The sequence below is a fragment of the Rhinolophus ferrumequinum genome, chromosome 15 (genome assembly GCF_004115265.2).
Source record: "Rhinolophus ferrumequinum isolate MPI-CBG mRhiFer1 chromosome 15, mRhiFer1_v1.p, whole genome shotgun sequence".
NCBI lineage: Eukaryota > Metazoa > Chordata > Mammalia > Chiroptera > Rhinolophidae > Rhinolophus > Rhinolophus ferrumequinum.
The window spans coordinates 22,128,938-22,144,624 of record NC_046298.1 but is presented as its reverse complement, the minus strand read 5'-3'; the positions used below and the strand labels follow the sequence as shown (position 1 = coordinate 22,144,624).

Below are 15,687 nucleotides of genomic sequence, written 5' to 3'. Positions count from 1 at the left end.
GGGACCTCAAAAATATGTTAGGGTTTCACACCATTTACTGAAGTCTGAAATTTTACAAGATGGGAATATAAAAAGCTAAGCCTGAACCTCTGTAAAGCAGGGCAGAAGTTCTGCAGAATCACAGTGCTGAGAAGATAAAGATGAGAGTTCAAGATCTCTCAAAACAAGAGACCCCAGTGAACTACCAGGACGTCAGTGGAAAGCCCTAAAGGGCAAGGCCTTAAGAACAGAGACAAATGAGAAGTAGATGGAATTCTGTCAAAAGGGCCTTTGATGGACTTCCAACTAATAATTGTAAAAGGAATTATGGAATTCAAATATCATTTGACAACAACCATAGTAATAATTCCTCAGGAAAGGAACATCTATAGGTGATAAAACTAGTCTGAACATTTTGGGATTTTGGTGTGTGTGTGTGTGTGTGTGTGTCTTTTGAGAACAAGGTACTTACATATTCTCAGAGTACCTCCCTGCAAATTACTTGTTAACTACACAGAGAGAGAAAAAATGTAATTTACCAAGGAGAAACATGGCAGACACACCTTAACCACATGGAATGGGACAAATAGACTTCACGTGCCTCCTGGTGTAATGCATTGAGGACACAACCGCCTTTTTGTGGTATTCCTGTCAAAAACGCATAGCCTGAATCTAGTCATGAGGAATCATCAGACAAACCCAAACTGAGGGACATCCTACAAAATATTAATAACTGGCCAGCTCGCTCTCGTGAAAGATAAAAAGAGTATGGAACTGTTCCAGATTAAAGGAGACTAAAGAGACATGAAAACGAAATGCAGTGTGTGATCCTGGACCAGATTATTTTTTTATTTTGCTCTAAAGAATATTGATGGGAGAATTGGTGAAATTTGAATAAGACTTGTAAGTTAAATAATATTTTATTGTCAATTTCCTGATTTTGATCATTGAACTGTGTTGTACTAAGACTGATTGTTGGCTTGTCATCAGAAATGATGGAAGCCAGAAGACAGTGAAAAGACATATTTAAAGTTCTAGTGTGAAAAAAACTGCCAACGTAGAAATTTTTTACCTAATGAAAATAGCCTTTAAAATAAAGATGTTCTCAGATAAAGAAAAGCTGAGAGAATTTTTCACCATCAGACTTGCACAAAAGGAATCTTAAAATCTTCAGACAAAAGAGAAATAAATGATCCTAGGTGGAAATATGGAAATGCATGAAGGAATGAAGAGTATTAGAAAGGGTAAATATGTGATTAAATATAAATAAATATTGTCTGTACAAAGCAATAGAAATGTTTTTAAAATATTTATGGACTTACCCTGTTTCCCCAAAAATAAGACCTAGCCGGACAATCAGCTCTAATGCGTCTTTTGGAGCAAAAATTAATATAAGACCCAGTCTTATTTTACTATAATATAAGACCGGGTCTAACATAATATAATATGATATAATATAATACCAGGTCTTATATTAAGTTTTGCTTCAAAATATGCATTAGAGCTGACTGTCCAGCTAGGTCTTATTTTCGGGAAAACAGGGTAAAATGTCTATAAAAACAACTCAAAAGTGGGGAGGAGACAAGTGAAGTTCAAGTGCTCTAAAGTTCTAGACTTATTGGAGAAGTGATCGAAGTAACACTGTATTAGACTACTAAATCAGGAATGCATATTTTAATCTGTAGGAGTAACCACTAAAAGGATAATTTAAAATGTATAAATAGCAAGTTATTAGAGGAGGGAATAACATTGTTTAAAATAACCCAAAAACAAGAAGTAAGAGAAACATAAATACTATAGTAGATACAAACCTAAATATATTAGTAATTACACTAAATATCAGTGGACTAGATTCTGCAATTAAAAGACTAAGAAAGCCAGAATGGATTAAAAAACTATATGCTGCTAACAAAAGATACACCTTAAATATTAGGACATCAAAAGATTGAAAGTAAAAACATTAGTATAACTGGTGTAGATAACTAATATCAGACCAAGTAGACTTTAAGACAAGAAACATTAGAGATAAAAGTGTACACCTAATGATATAAAAGTGTCAATGTTGGCTGGCCGTTTAGCTCAGTTGGTTAGAGCACATGTTCTTAACAAGGTTGCCGGTTCGATTCCCACGTGGGTCAGTGAGCTGCACCCTCCACAACTAGTTTGAAGACAACGACTTGAGCTGAGCTGCCGGTGGGCAGCCGGATGGTTCAGTTGGTTGGAGCATGTGCTCTTAATAACAAGGTTGCTGGTTCAATTCCCGCATGGGATGGTGGGCTGTGCCCCCTGCAACTAAAGATTGAAAACGGCAACTGGACTTGGAGCTGAGCTGCTCCCTCCACAACTAGATTGAAGGATGATGACTTGACTTGGAGCTGATGGGTCCTGGAAAAATCACACTGTTACCCAATAAAATTTAAAAAAAAAAAAAAAGAAAGAAAAAGAAAGGAAGAAAGGAAAGAAAGAAAAGAAATTAAAGAAAATTAACCAAAAAAAGTGTCAATCTACAAGGAAGACATAAACCCAACCATATCAATAATCACATTAAGGGTAAGTCGTCTAAAAGCCTCAAAAGTCTGATTGAATTAAAAAAAAAAAAGGACCCAACTGTATTTCACCCATAAGAAACCCACTTACAAACAAAAATAGTTTAAGAGAAAAAGGATGAAAATCTATATACCATGCTACTATGAATTTTTTAAAAAATTGAAGTGTCAGTATCAAAATCAGAGAAAGCAGTTTTCAGGGCAAAGAACATTACTGACCGTAAAAAGGTTTATTTCATAATATTAAAGAGTTCATCGAGAAAATGTAATAATCCTAAACATTTATGCACATATAATAACAGAATTTTAAAATAAAAGAAGCAAAATAATAGAACCATGTGGAAACAAAAGACTAATCCACAGTAACAGCCAGAGATTTCAACATCCATCTTTCACTATTTGATAGAACAAGTGGACAGAAAATCACTGAGGATGAAGATGACGTTAATGATACTATCAACCAATCTGTACTAAATGGTCTTCAGACAACACCCAACAACTGCCAAATACACTTTGCTTTTCAAGTACCCTTGGAACATTTATCAACTTAGACAATACTCCAAGCCTTAAAAAAAAGTCTCAATACATTGAAAAGAATTCAAGTCACACAAATATGTGGAAGGTAAATAAGATATTTGGAAAGTAAATAACATACTTCTAAATATCATGGGTCAAAGAATAAATCAGGAAGTGTATTAGTATTTTGACCTGAATGAAAATAAGAACACAGCATGTCAAAAAATGTGTGGGATGCTGCTGAAGCAGTGACGACAGACAGACATGAGGGATCTTATTCAGGTGCTAAAATGCTCTAAAACTAGATTATGGTTATAGTTGCCCAATTGGTAAATTTACTAAAAACAGATTGTACATTTAAAATTCTTGAATTTTATGACATTTATACTTCAAAAAGTTGTTTTTAAAAACACATAATACGAAAAAGGAAGAAATAAAACTTTCATTATTTGTAGACAACCTTATGGTATGCATAGTAAATTTTAAAATGTATCAACTATTAGGATTAATAAATGAGCTTAGCAAGGTCACTGGATATAAGGTGACTATTGTAAATAAATTGTATTTCTACATAATGGCTACAAATATACAATGAAAACAAAGCAATACCATTTATGATAGTAGCAAAAAATGTTAAATATCTAGAAATCAATCTCACAAAATGAATGCAAATCCTCCATACTGAAATCTTCACAACATAATAAAACCTCATGAAATAAATGAAAGAAAATGTAAATAAATAGAGGGTTATACTATATGCATGCCTTGGAACCTCAGTATTATAAAGCTCTCAGTTCTCTCCACACTGATACACCGTATCAAATCGCTCCCACTCACACCCCAGCAGGTCTTTTTTTGTGGAAAATAATAAGCTGATTCTAAAAAGCTTATGGAAACGTAAAGGACTGAGAATGCTCAGGGCAATCTTGAAGAACAGCAAACCTGGAGGATTTATACTGTCAGAAACCAAGACATTAAAAGACTGATATAACGTAAACAGTGTGGTGCTGGTGCAAGGAGACAATGGACCGTGGAACAAAAGTCAGAATCCAGAAGTTGTGTCAAGTTTTATGACACGAGGATACTCAAGGCTCTGGGGAACGGACAGGTCTTTCAATAAATGGTGCTGGGTCAACTTGATATCTACCGGAAATGAATTTTAACGTCAACTCTGAGCAGACTGCAACCAAAAATCATTTTCAGCTGGATTATATATCGAAATTTAGGAGGTAAAACAATAAAACTTTTAGAAGAAAACCTAGGAGAATATCTTTATGAGCATAAATCTTAGAATCATAGGAAAGGATCTTAGAAATCTTAATAGGCAATGATTTTAAATACAACACCAAAATTTAAAAAAAAAAAACACAGTTATAATAGAAAAACTATAAATTGAACATTAAAATCAGAGCTTCTGTTTATCAAAAGACACCGTTAACAACAGTGAAAAGAGCCATGGAATGAATGGAAGATAATTCACAACACATACAACGAACAGAGGAGTTATATTTAGTCTATGTGAAGACCTCCTATGAAAAGAAAAAGTCAAACCAATAGAAAATGGGCAAAAGGCTTGAACAGACCCTTGACTAAACAGGACATCCAAAAAAGGTCAATGAATATATGAAAGGTGTTCAATCTCACTAGTCATCAGGGACACTGAAATTAAGAATACAATGAGAACAGCTGTCCACGCACCTGAATGGCTAAAATGAAAAAGACAGGTAATATTTGTCAAAGACGTGGAGCAATTGGAATTCTCATACATATGGATTTATCTGTTTTTGTTCATATTCCAAAATCAGAAGGAAATACTTGAAACCATTAATAGCAGCAGTGTGTGGGTTTAAGATTATGGGAGATCTTATACCTTTAAATATTCCTACTCCTGTTTAATTGTATTTTTTCATGTTTTAATATTACAATCAGACAAAAAGTTTTACGTTTTGAGAAATGTAAGGGGAAAAGGGAGAAAGCCCCTCTCTCCCACCCCACACGTGAACACTAAGCCCCAGTGCTAATGGTGTCTCCTCATCTTTATCTCCTGACCTCTCTGCAGCACTTAACCCCTGACCACGTCCGTCTCAAAGCCACGTCTGTCCTCACCACCTTGGGCTTCTCCCCCTCCCTCTTGTCCCATCACCTTCTCTAGCCCCTTCGGTCTTCGTCCTGGGCATCTGTCTCCCTCACCCCTCTCCTGTCTCCAGTACAAGTGCACCTAGCAGCTCTTTGCTGCGGACTCCTCAGTGTCTCTCTGGTCTCATTTCCATACTTGGAGCGAGGAGCAAGACCCCACCCCATTCCCCATCGGAGGGGCTTCACCCGCCTGCAGAACAGTTTGTCCGTCTCCCAGTCTTGCACTTTCCTCGCCCATCCTCCTCCTTGCAGGGCGGGCCTGCTGGCCCTAGCTGTGTGACTGGACACATCATGGAAGCCCCAGTTTCACCTGTCAAGTGGAGGTCATAGAACTTACCTCACAGAATTGTCGTAAGGATTCAATGAGATCAAGTCTAGCATACAGCAACTGCTTAATCAGTGTCGCCTATTTCTACTACTTAGGTTAAGCTTAGTTGGACAACATTGTACGGGTGACCCCGCCTGCCAAAGTACTACCTCTGCCTAGTGCCCTTCCACCCATCCCTCAGCTCCCTTCCCAACCCCCCCACTCCCCACCCCTACCTCACTCCCCCATCATTCCAGGTCTAGCCCAAGCGCCTGGCGGATGCTGCTTTCCCCAGCGACCTCTCCCCTCCTTGGTGCCCTCCAGGCCTGTGTTCTTCACAGGGTGGGGGTGAGGGGTCCACAGGACTGTGCGTCAGGTGCTTGGGCCCCGGCCTCCTCTCCCCAGCCCCTCCTTCATGGGCTCCTAACCACATATATCTGTTGGGCAGCCCCCACCCCTATTAAAAAGGGGAGAGAAGAGGCTCAGGACCTGGGGGAAGGAGAAGGGAGGACCTCACCTGAGGGAGAGCAGCAGCCAGAGCCGCAGAACCCAGCCAGGTCCAGACATCATGGCTCCTCTCTGAAGCCTTGCTTGGGTTACCATCTCCATATCAACCCTGGGACAGAGGGTGCGGCACTTCTCAAACTAAGCCCTCCTTGTGGCCCCAGAAGCGGGGGCTTGGTATGTGCTTCCTCCCTAGGCATGGGGTGGGGCAGACACAGGTGTAGTACAATTGTGGGCCAACCCAATATCTGGGTCTCTCAGAGAGCCCCTAGTCTGAGCTCTGGAGGGGAGGGAATGGGACATCTTGGTGCTGGGGTGAAGAGCAGAGCATGACTTCATTTGCAAGGAACAGAAACCCAACTGCAATTGATTTAAGCAAAGGAGGTGGTTTATTAGCCTATAAAACAGAAATCCTGGGGAGGTCCCAGCTTCAGGCATGGCTGGGTCCTTGGACTTCAACTGTGATGTCAGAAACACATCTCTTTCCTTCTTTCTACTCTGCCTCCCTGTTTCAATTTGATCCTCAAGCATGCTGTCTACACGTGGTGGATAGATGTCCACCAGGTACCCAAGACTCGAGTCTGCCAGGTTAGCCACCCCAGGGGAAAAGGAGTGTCCTTCCTGTTCCCTAGAGCACAGGTCCAAGGCTGATGCTGGTCGACCTAACCTGGATAATGTGTTTGCCCAAACCAATCACTGGCTCACTCGTTGTGAGCAGGAAACTGCCCAGGCCTGGGTCCCTTGTGCCCCTCTAGAAGCTAAGAGGGAGGGGTAAAAGGAGGGCAATGTCAGCTACTCTTTGAGGACTTCAAGTTGCAACATGGTGATTCCCAGAGGAAAGGATTCAATTAACAAAGGATGATGGCAGGTGTCTACCTGTCCAAAGGGACTAATAGAGCAACAGAAGAGGAGACGTCCTGCCAAAGAGGCGGTCTCCACCTCACTGCCTCTCCATGTTGCTCCCTAAAGGGCGCCACTGTTTCCTTATGGATTCTAAGAAGTGGGTAGCAGTTTCTCTTACAGCTCAGGTGGAAAAGCCCCGAGGTCCTGGTCACCAGAGCCGAGACACTCTTCCCTCCCAAGGACCAAAACCTCATGGCTCAATGATAACAATCAAAATAATAATAATAATATAATAATAATAGTAATAATAATAAATAATTGACCACCTCATCACCCCCTCAGGTGGGGTTGTTGGGTGACTCAGTGACAGTACTGTAAAAGCAGCTGCACACACAGTGCCTGGCATGTTGGAAACACTTGGTGAATGAGATAGGTTGTATTTTCCAAGATGGCTGCCACAACACATCCCATCCTACATGCCCTTCTTTCTTTTCCACCCTAGTAATTGTGATTTTTAAAATTGAAATATAATTAATGCACAGTAACCTGCACATATTGAAAGGGTACAATTTGGTAAATTTTGACATGTATACACCTGTGAAACCGTCACCGCTCTCAAGAGATTGAACATATCCATCAACCCCAAAAGTGTCCCCATGCTCCTTGGTCATTCTTCCCTCAGCCCCAGTCTTTGCATCTCTAGACAACCACTGGTATGCTTTCTGCCACTATAAGTTAGTTTGCACTGTCTAGACATACATAAATTGAATAATGCTGCACATACACTTTTGTCTGGCTTCCTTCACGCAGCATAACAATTTTGAGAGCCATTCATGTTGTTGCATGTAGTATCAACAGTTAATTCACTTTTGTTGCTGAATTGTATTTCATTGTATAGCTTTACCATAATTGACTAAACCATTTACCTGTTGATGGACATTTGGGTTGTTTTTCGTTTGGGGCTAGTTCAAATAAAGCTGCTATGAATATACATGTGTAAGTCTTTGTAACGGACATGTCCTTTCATTTCTCTTGGGTAAGTACCTGGGAGTTGCACGGCTGAGTCGTATGGTAAATGCGTGTTTAACTTCCTCAGAAACTGCCAAGCCATTGTCCAAAGTGGTTGTATGAGTATCCTCGACAACACTGGGTGTGGTCAGTCTTTTTTATTTTAGACATTCTACTAGGTGTGTAGCGGTATCTCATTGTGGTTTTAATTTGCATCCCTAATGATTAACGATGCCACCCAGTCGCTGTCCTAGCAGGAAGCCAAGCAGCTGCGGAAAGCTCCAGCATCTGGTGTTCGGCTGACGACCAGCTTCAACCGCCAGACATGTGAGTGAGCAGACTTTCAGAGGATTCCAATCCCCAACCTCCCAGCCTCCCCTGCTGATGCCACATTGAACAGAAACAAGCTGAGCCCACCAGGCCCTGCCCAAACTGCAGATTCGTAGGCAAAATGGACGATTGGTGTTTTTAAACCACTACGTCTGGGTTGGTTTTGTGCAGCAGTGGGTAACTGGAACCGCGAGTCTGGTAGCTGTGATGTCATTTCTACTGACCTAGTTCTGTTGATCCGTGTGGTTTCTATTTGTCCTCAAATGCTCAGGAGATACACGTCATCTCTTTCATTTCTGGAGTCGTAGCCCCAGAACCTTGCTCGTGGCTCTCATGTCTTATCCTTTCGGGTCTTAACCACCTGCCCCCTCCACATGGACACCTCCCTCCCCAGTCCCAGCACATTCTCCGGGTCTGTTACATCAGCTCCCTCTTGCTTGCCCAGCTTCCAACCCTTCACATTCTCTTAGCCACTTCCCCAGGGCACAGAGGCGAGTATCAAAGAGCTTAGGCTGTCCTGCTGGACTGCCTGGATCTGAATCTTGTCTCTGCTACTTATATTCTAAGAAGTTGATCAAATTCTTTAAACTCTCTGAGCTTCAATTTTATTTTCTATAAAATGGGAACACTAGCACCTACCTCAGAGGATGGTTATTAGGCTTATATGAGGGTCCATGTAAAGAACTTAGCAGAGTTAGTCTGGCACCTGCCACTGTTAGTTTTACTACAGTGTTGTATAAAAACACCCTCCCTCGCTCTCTCCTGGGGAGCTGGTTTGCCCAGCTCCTGATGGAAAGGCATCAGGTCTATGGGTGGGAGGGGTTAACATCAATTGTTCTAGGAGATTCACAAACATGTAATCACTTGGGTTTTTTAATTCTGGCTTCTCTCCTTTACAGGTTGTGTATTGCCAGGCAAAATGTTCTACCTTTCTGAGCCTGCTTCCTGCCGGCAGAACAGGGGTGACACTGTCTACCAAACAGGGGTGAATGTAGTGATGTTATAAGAAACCATCCTGACTCAAAGTAAACCCCTGAAAAATAGTAGCTCTTCACACTAATAGTAGCTTTTACCCCATAGGCAAAAGGCAACAGGTTAGGTTACTCAGGAAGGAGAACAGAATGGGGGATGACTTTTCAATGCATATTTTTTTGGAGCTTTTTAAATTTTTGTATTATCTATATTGTTTTTAAAATTAAGTCCAATTTTAATGAATTTTTATAAATTCAAAAATTATGAATATCAGGAAAAATGTAAATACAATATACTATATTGTATACCCGATAACTATTTTTACCCCATTTTATAGACAAAGAAACCAAGTCGCAAAGAGTGGAATAACTTGCCTGGGATCAAGCAGCCGGCCAGAGCTGGAGCTAGGATGAGAACCCAGGTCTGTCTGAATGTAACACTGGCCTTTTCCAGAACTCACTGTCTGGTCTCTGGGTAAGCAGCACTTTGGTGGTCAGGCAGCATAATGGATGGGAGTAGCTTCCTGAAACTGGCTTCCCAGTGAGCAGCTGGCCCATGCCCCGTGCTCCTTAGACTTCTGAAGATGGGGGGGTCTCTGGAAATCTTCCAGCAAGGTGTCCCAGCTTCCTAGCCCTCCCACATTGGCTCCACAGGTTTCCCACCTCTTTGACAGCTGTGTTTAGCATTGAATAGGTCCCTTCAGAGGTGCAGACAACTGCCTGCGGACCCCCTCTCCCAGGCCCATTAACTCATAGTCTCACATGGGCAACAGTCCAATTCCCAGAGCCCGAGTGGTGACACCCCTGGGGTGGGAGGGCCTTAGAACGCCATAATCTCCATCAACATCTTCCCCCAAAATAGTGAAACAGCTTCAAAGCAAGTCCTCAAATCTCCATTCCTCAACGCCCCTCATTAATTTCTACTGCATATTCTGTCTGTGACTGAAGCCAACTGCTTCCAGAAGAAGCCTGACACAGTGGGGCATTCTCTAGGTTGGAGTGCATGGATCGCTCCTTCTGAGCAGCAGAGTGCTGTGGAGGGGGCTGCTGGAGGCTAACACTGGAGAATTTTCTACTGCTATCACTCTGCTGTGGAGAAAAGGAAAAGGGGGAAAACTGTTTGTACGTGGATTCCAATGTTGGTTTGAACTTCCCTCCATGAGTAGCTGTCTCCTAGTTGCTCACTAAAGATTCAGCTACTTTCTAGACAGTATTCAATTATCCTTTCTTTTATTCAGTTACAGTTTGTTTCACTCAGCTATAGTTGCAACTTATAGGAAAGAAAACATGTATCAGTGATCCTAACTGAAGAACAAGTCTCTAAGCAGAAACTGAACCAGGACAAGCGGACTTTCCTTGGGACTCAGGGAGGATGAAGAGCTAGCTCAAGGATGGGCATTAGTGAGCCGGTAGTAAGGGAAGGGAAAACATTACAGTGGTATTTGAGGCTTCCTGAAAAGGTCAGGTGTAATCACTTAGCCAGCAGGGTGAGAGACACCGGAAACAATTGAAGAAAGAATTCCCCTCGACCTCTGACTTAGTAGGAGCTTCTCAATGTGAGGCATCCGGTTGGCCGGCGTTGGCTGGCGAGGGTAGGCATCTTCAAAGTGGAGGCAAAACAGATTTTGCTCAATGACGCACCATCAATATAACTGTCAAAGTGTCCCAAAGTGTTCACAGGGGCAGCAGTGAAATGGATTCAGTAACACTTTGAAGGGAAAAGAAGATTCTGAGAACTGACTACTGTCAGGTGTGACACAGGAAATCACCGTCAAGTAGAACTGTTCTAATTGATCCATCAGCAGATAAAGCCTCTTGGCTTAGTGTAAACACCTTGATCATAGGCTGCCATTAGAGAGCTTAAAGCTTAACCCCACGGGAAGGGAAAGCTTTGAGAGAAAGAAAAGCAAGACATTTCACATTGTAAATAGGCAAATTTTAAAAGAAGTATTGCTTTAAAGAATAAAGCATACATATATATCATTATGTCCCAAAAATTGTATTAAAAAGGAAATAGCACACGTTTTTCATTATAAGTAAATTTTACAAAAAAAAACAACCCTTTAAACATTGAACTCTAGTTAATGATATGAAAGCCTAAGTATTTGAGGTGGGGGCGGGGGCGGCATCAACTTCTATTATGGAGGAGAAAACGCCTAACAGATCATCCCACAAATGACAATTATACACTTTGGACAAAATACAGAAAATAACAACCTGAGAGCTCTGGGGACTGAACATGAGCAGGCAGTTTGGGGAGGGAAGTCAAAACTTGGAGCAAGCAGCCTGAGGCATTTGGCAGCTAAAACTCCAATAGTAAAACCCACCATGTTTCTGGAGACCAGGTAATGAGCCTCACAGGAACGCAGGCTGCTAGAGAGTGGGCGGGGGGAGACTCAGAAAAAAGACAGTCTCAGAAGATGAACTCCCAATTTCACATGTAAACTCACCCAAGTCTCTGGGCGACTCTGGAAATGTGCATGGGCTATGCACACTAGAAGCAGCTTGTAACTAAGATTTAAAGAACTGAATTAAAATAGGAGTCACTACTGATCACGGGCATGAAGATCTGCAACTTGGTGATAACAGAATTCATGACCTGCTGAAACCAAAATATCAACACTCTTTGGAGCAATATCACAGAATTTAGAATCTATACAACATACCATTCACTGAAGCAGCTTTGGGACTTAGCATTTTAAACTGGAGGCCTTAAATGGTGGCACCTGAGGACACAGGCAGAAATCTATACAGCTTGTTCACAACGTACTGCGTGTAAACAGAATGTAATTAATGTATTAAATATCACTTTATTTCATCCACCATCTCATACACAGAACTAGGTTTCTCCCAAATTCATGCCTGGTAATGGCATGAGGCAGATGGTTCATCAAAAAATGTTGTGAAGGGAGCCAGCCCAGTGGCTCAGGTGTTTGGAGCTCCGAGCTCCTAAGGCTGAAGGCTGCCGGTTCAATTCCCACGTGGGCCAGTGGGCTCTCAACCACAAGGTTGCTGGTTCCACTCCTCCAGTCCCGCAAGGGATGGTGGGCTGCACCCCCGGCAACTAACAACGGACAACTGGACCTGGAGCTGAGCTGCGCCCTCCACAACTAAGACTGAAAAGACAACTACTTGACTTGGAAAAAATCCCGGAAGTACACACTGTTCCCCAATAAAGTCCTCTTCCCCTGCCCCAATAAAATCTTTAAAACAAAATGTGACGTTTTTCTCCTGAAATTGCCACATCTGGGAAATAACTGCATCAGGAAAAGTTCCCCCAAGAATATACCACAGATGGGTTTGTCTAGTCCTTCTTGTTTGGCAGGTAGGCGACCCCAGGCTTTAAGCCTTTAGCTAAAATATTACAGCATTTATCTAGGACAGAAACCCAGAACGGCTTGAACTTTCATGAAGCACAGTGGCAGGAGGCAGAGTTTTTGTTCTCAGGCCGCCAGACCTCATGGTTGGCTGCTTTGTGGAGTTAATTGGTGACTGTGTGGTATATAAAGTATGCAGGTTGTGGCCTGGCATGGTGACGGGGTCCCTGGCGTTATATTTCCACTCCCTAAAGGCAGAAGGCCATTCTTTTGCACTGCTGAATCCCATCACCTAGCAGAGCCTGGCCACAAGAGGCCATCAATAAAATAAGATTGGCTTGTGGGGTGGGATGGGCTTCAATACAAAGAATGGGAACTGGAGAGTGTGGCCCAACACGCAGGGGCGGCTGTACCATTAGATTGCTTTCCGTTCAAAGAAAGATGGACTGGACGATGTGCCAGTGTCCTAAGTGCTGCGAATACAGCCCTGCATTAGAGTGAGGTTCGGCAGTGAGAGGGCGGAGCTTGCAACCAGTGGGGAAGGCCATCAACAAGCAAATACTCTACACAGTGTGCGTTCTATACGGGAAAGGAAACAGGGCGATGTGATAGAAAGGGGGCGGTGGATGATGGACTTCTCAGATGAGGGAGTGAATGATTCCTCTTCCCCTGGTCCAGAAAAGCTAGAAAGGCGCAGAGTAAGATCCGGTCGGAACTCAGGTCCTCTAACCCTGCCTCCCAGGTCGAGCCGGGACAGCAGACCAGATTCCAGTCCGCTCTGCCAGAGCCTCGCCCAGGAGGATCCCAACGGTTTCCAAGAAACAAAGCGACTGTCAGTCCAAGAAGCCTTTCAACGCTCTGGACTAGAGCAGGTTTGGGCTGCGCACACACAGGGGGCCAGCCCCGGAAACGCGCCTCACGGGTAGAGAGAACCTCCGCGCTCCCCACATTTCAGCGGGGATGCCGCCCATCTCGGAAGACCCGTCTGTACTTGCAGAAATTAGCCCGGGTTTAAAGAGGCCTTGAGAGGCCAAGCCTCCAAATCGCCTTCACCTTGGCGGAGGCAAAGGAGGGACAAAGCGAGACCCAAACAAGCCTCACGAGCAGGGGCGGGGCTGCAGCGTAACGTCACGGCGCGCGCGTGCGCGAAGGAGACCAGTGGCCGCCGTACGCTCGCTCGGTGGCCGTAAAGCGCGGAAGGTCGCGGTCCCCGCTTCCCTGGAACTCTGTACCCTCTCCGCCCCGCCCCTTGTCATTCCCTGTGGGCCCCCCCCTTACGGCCCCCGGCAACCCTGGCAACTGTTGTGGCGGCTGCCCGGCTTGTACCCGCTAGTGCCGAGCGCGCAGCCGGTGGGGGCCCATGAGGTAAGGCGACAGCTGCGGGGCCGCTCTGGCCTCCGGTCCGCGCGGGCCTTAGCACCTCGGGACCCGCAGCTTTCCCTCTTTCCACTTTGGTCTCGCTCAGGGGTGGACCCGGCTGTCCGTCGTTCCCGTCGGGTCTGCCCGGTTCCCTCGGGAGGGCGCGTCCTGGCGCCAGGACTCCGGCGACCCGGGCCGAGGTGGGTCCGCTTGGTCTCCCTCCGCCTCTGCGGCTGTGTCCTGTCCGGCGGAGGTTGTCCGGGCCTCGGGAATCCTCGTGCCGGGCTGCCGCGCCCCGGGCCGGGTCTCCAGGCGTCCGCCGCTCAGCTCGGAAGCCCAGGCGGCCGGGTGACCTAGCTTCTAGCTCCCCACCTCGGCTGGCACTGCCCCGCAGTACAGACGAGGCTTGTCCAGCCCGCTCCTCCTCTGTAGGCGCAGTTGTTTTCCCGCGTTGAAACGTGCTTTTCTAACTAGTAAGACTGCTGCAGAGTGAAGTTACCTGGAAAAATCTAGGCTGGGGCAGTGAGCTTTCTTCTTGATGTTTGTCCCTTTGGGTCTGACGTGAATGACACTCAGATTTCATTCAGGAATCTTCAAGTCCGCTTTGGACTTGCGTGTAAGCATGACATGCGGCGATGCTCTTGTGTGTGTTTGGGGGGACGAGGCGGGAGCCCGGCCCAAGGGCACTTTTCCAGTGCTAGGGATTTATAATAATTTTTAAAACTTGCCTGATCACCCGGTGCACTTGTTGAAAAATACAGCAGGATCAGAATCTCCAGAAAGGGAGCCTGGGAATGTTGCATTTCAGGAGAGGTGTCCCAGGTGGGTCTTACGCCCCGGCAGGTGCGGGAAGTGTTCTCTTAATCCATCTCTTCTCGCCCTGTCTTCCTTGGGTCCAGCAGCCCTTTTGTACACAAGGCTGGACGATACAGAGGAACAACTGCGAGTGTGTCCGCGCTGTCCTGGCGGCGGCGGTGGTGTCAGCAGATCTGAGCATAACCCGCCGAGTATTGAGCTTGTTCAGCAGAACTTACTCTTCTTAGGTAGCAGAAAATATTATACAATCGTCTTATTTTTTAGAAATGTAATTTATTTTGAACCAGGTTATGTGTGGTCTTTGTCTTTCACGTCTTCAGTTTCTTCTCTACTGGCTTGGTTTTGCTGCTGAAGCTACTAGAATAGACCCTGGTTCTTTCCTTTCCTTCATTGTTTGCCTCCACTTTGAATTTTTTTTTCTTTTTCCTCACTCTTCACTGACTGTTTGAATGTCATGATGAACACAAGGTCAAAAATCCTCTTCTTGGTCCTTAACGTCTTGGGCATTTAACATCTTGAAATTCATCTGTTACTATGTTTCTTTTGTCACCTTTACAATTCCCTTTTTCCTGCTAGGGGATGTACCTTGTGGTTCCGTCCTCACAGCTACCCTGTCTTTACTCATCCGGTTTTATTTCTATTTTAATTTAAAAATTTTTTTCAATTACAGTTGTCATTATTGTATTATTTTCGGGTGCACAACATAGTGATTAGACATTTATATAACTTATGAATAAGTCTAGTACCCATCTAACAGTATACATAGTTATTATATTATTGATTATATTCCCTATGCTGTACTTTACATCCCTGTGACTGCTTTTTTTTTTTTTTTAATTTTTTATTGGGGAACAGAGTGTTTTTCCAGGGCCCATCAGCTCCAAGTAGTTGTCCTTCAATCTAGTTGTGGAGGGTGCAGCTCAGCTCCAAGTCCAGTCGCTGTTTTCAATCTTAGTTGCACCTTGTTGTTGAAAGCTGGTGCTCTAACCAACTGAGCCATGCGGCCACCCCTCCGGAATCTCAGCAGCAGCTCACTGTCTTCAATCTAGTTGTGG

General features: G+C 44.2%; 1 protein-coding gene across 4 annotated transcripts in view; it reads left to right on the top strand.

The window, feature by feature from the left end:
• The first annotated feature begins 12,452 nt into the window (after window positions 1-12,452).
• Window positions 12,453-15,687, top strand: part of PDPR (pyruvate dehydrogenase phosphatase regulatory subunit) — a 33,636-nt gene continuing 30,401 nt past the window's right edge. Inside the window, exon 1 of one of the 4 annotated variants that reach the window (XM_033128658.1) lies at window positions 12,453-13,822. The gene's annotated coding sequence lies outside the window, so the exon portion shown is untranslated. Of the gene's footprint in view, window positions 13,823-13,858; window positions 14,017-15,687 lie in introns of those variants that run through there. The other 3 variants (XM_033128660.1, XM_033128659.1, XM_033128661.1) reach the window with 3 other exon arrangements.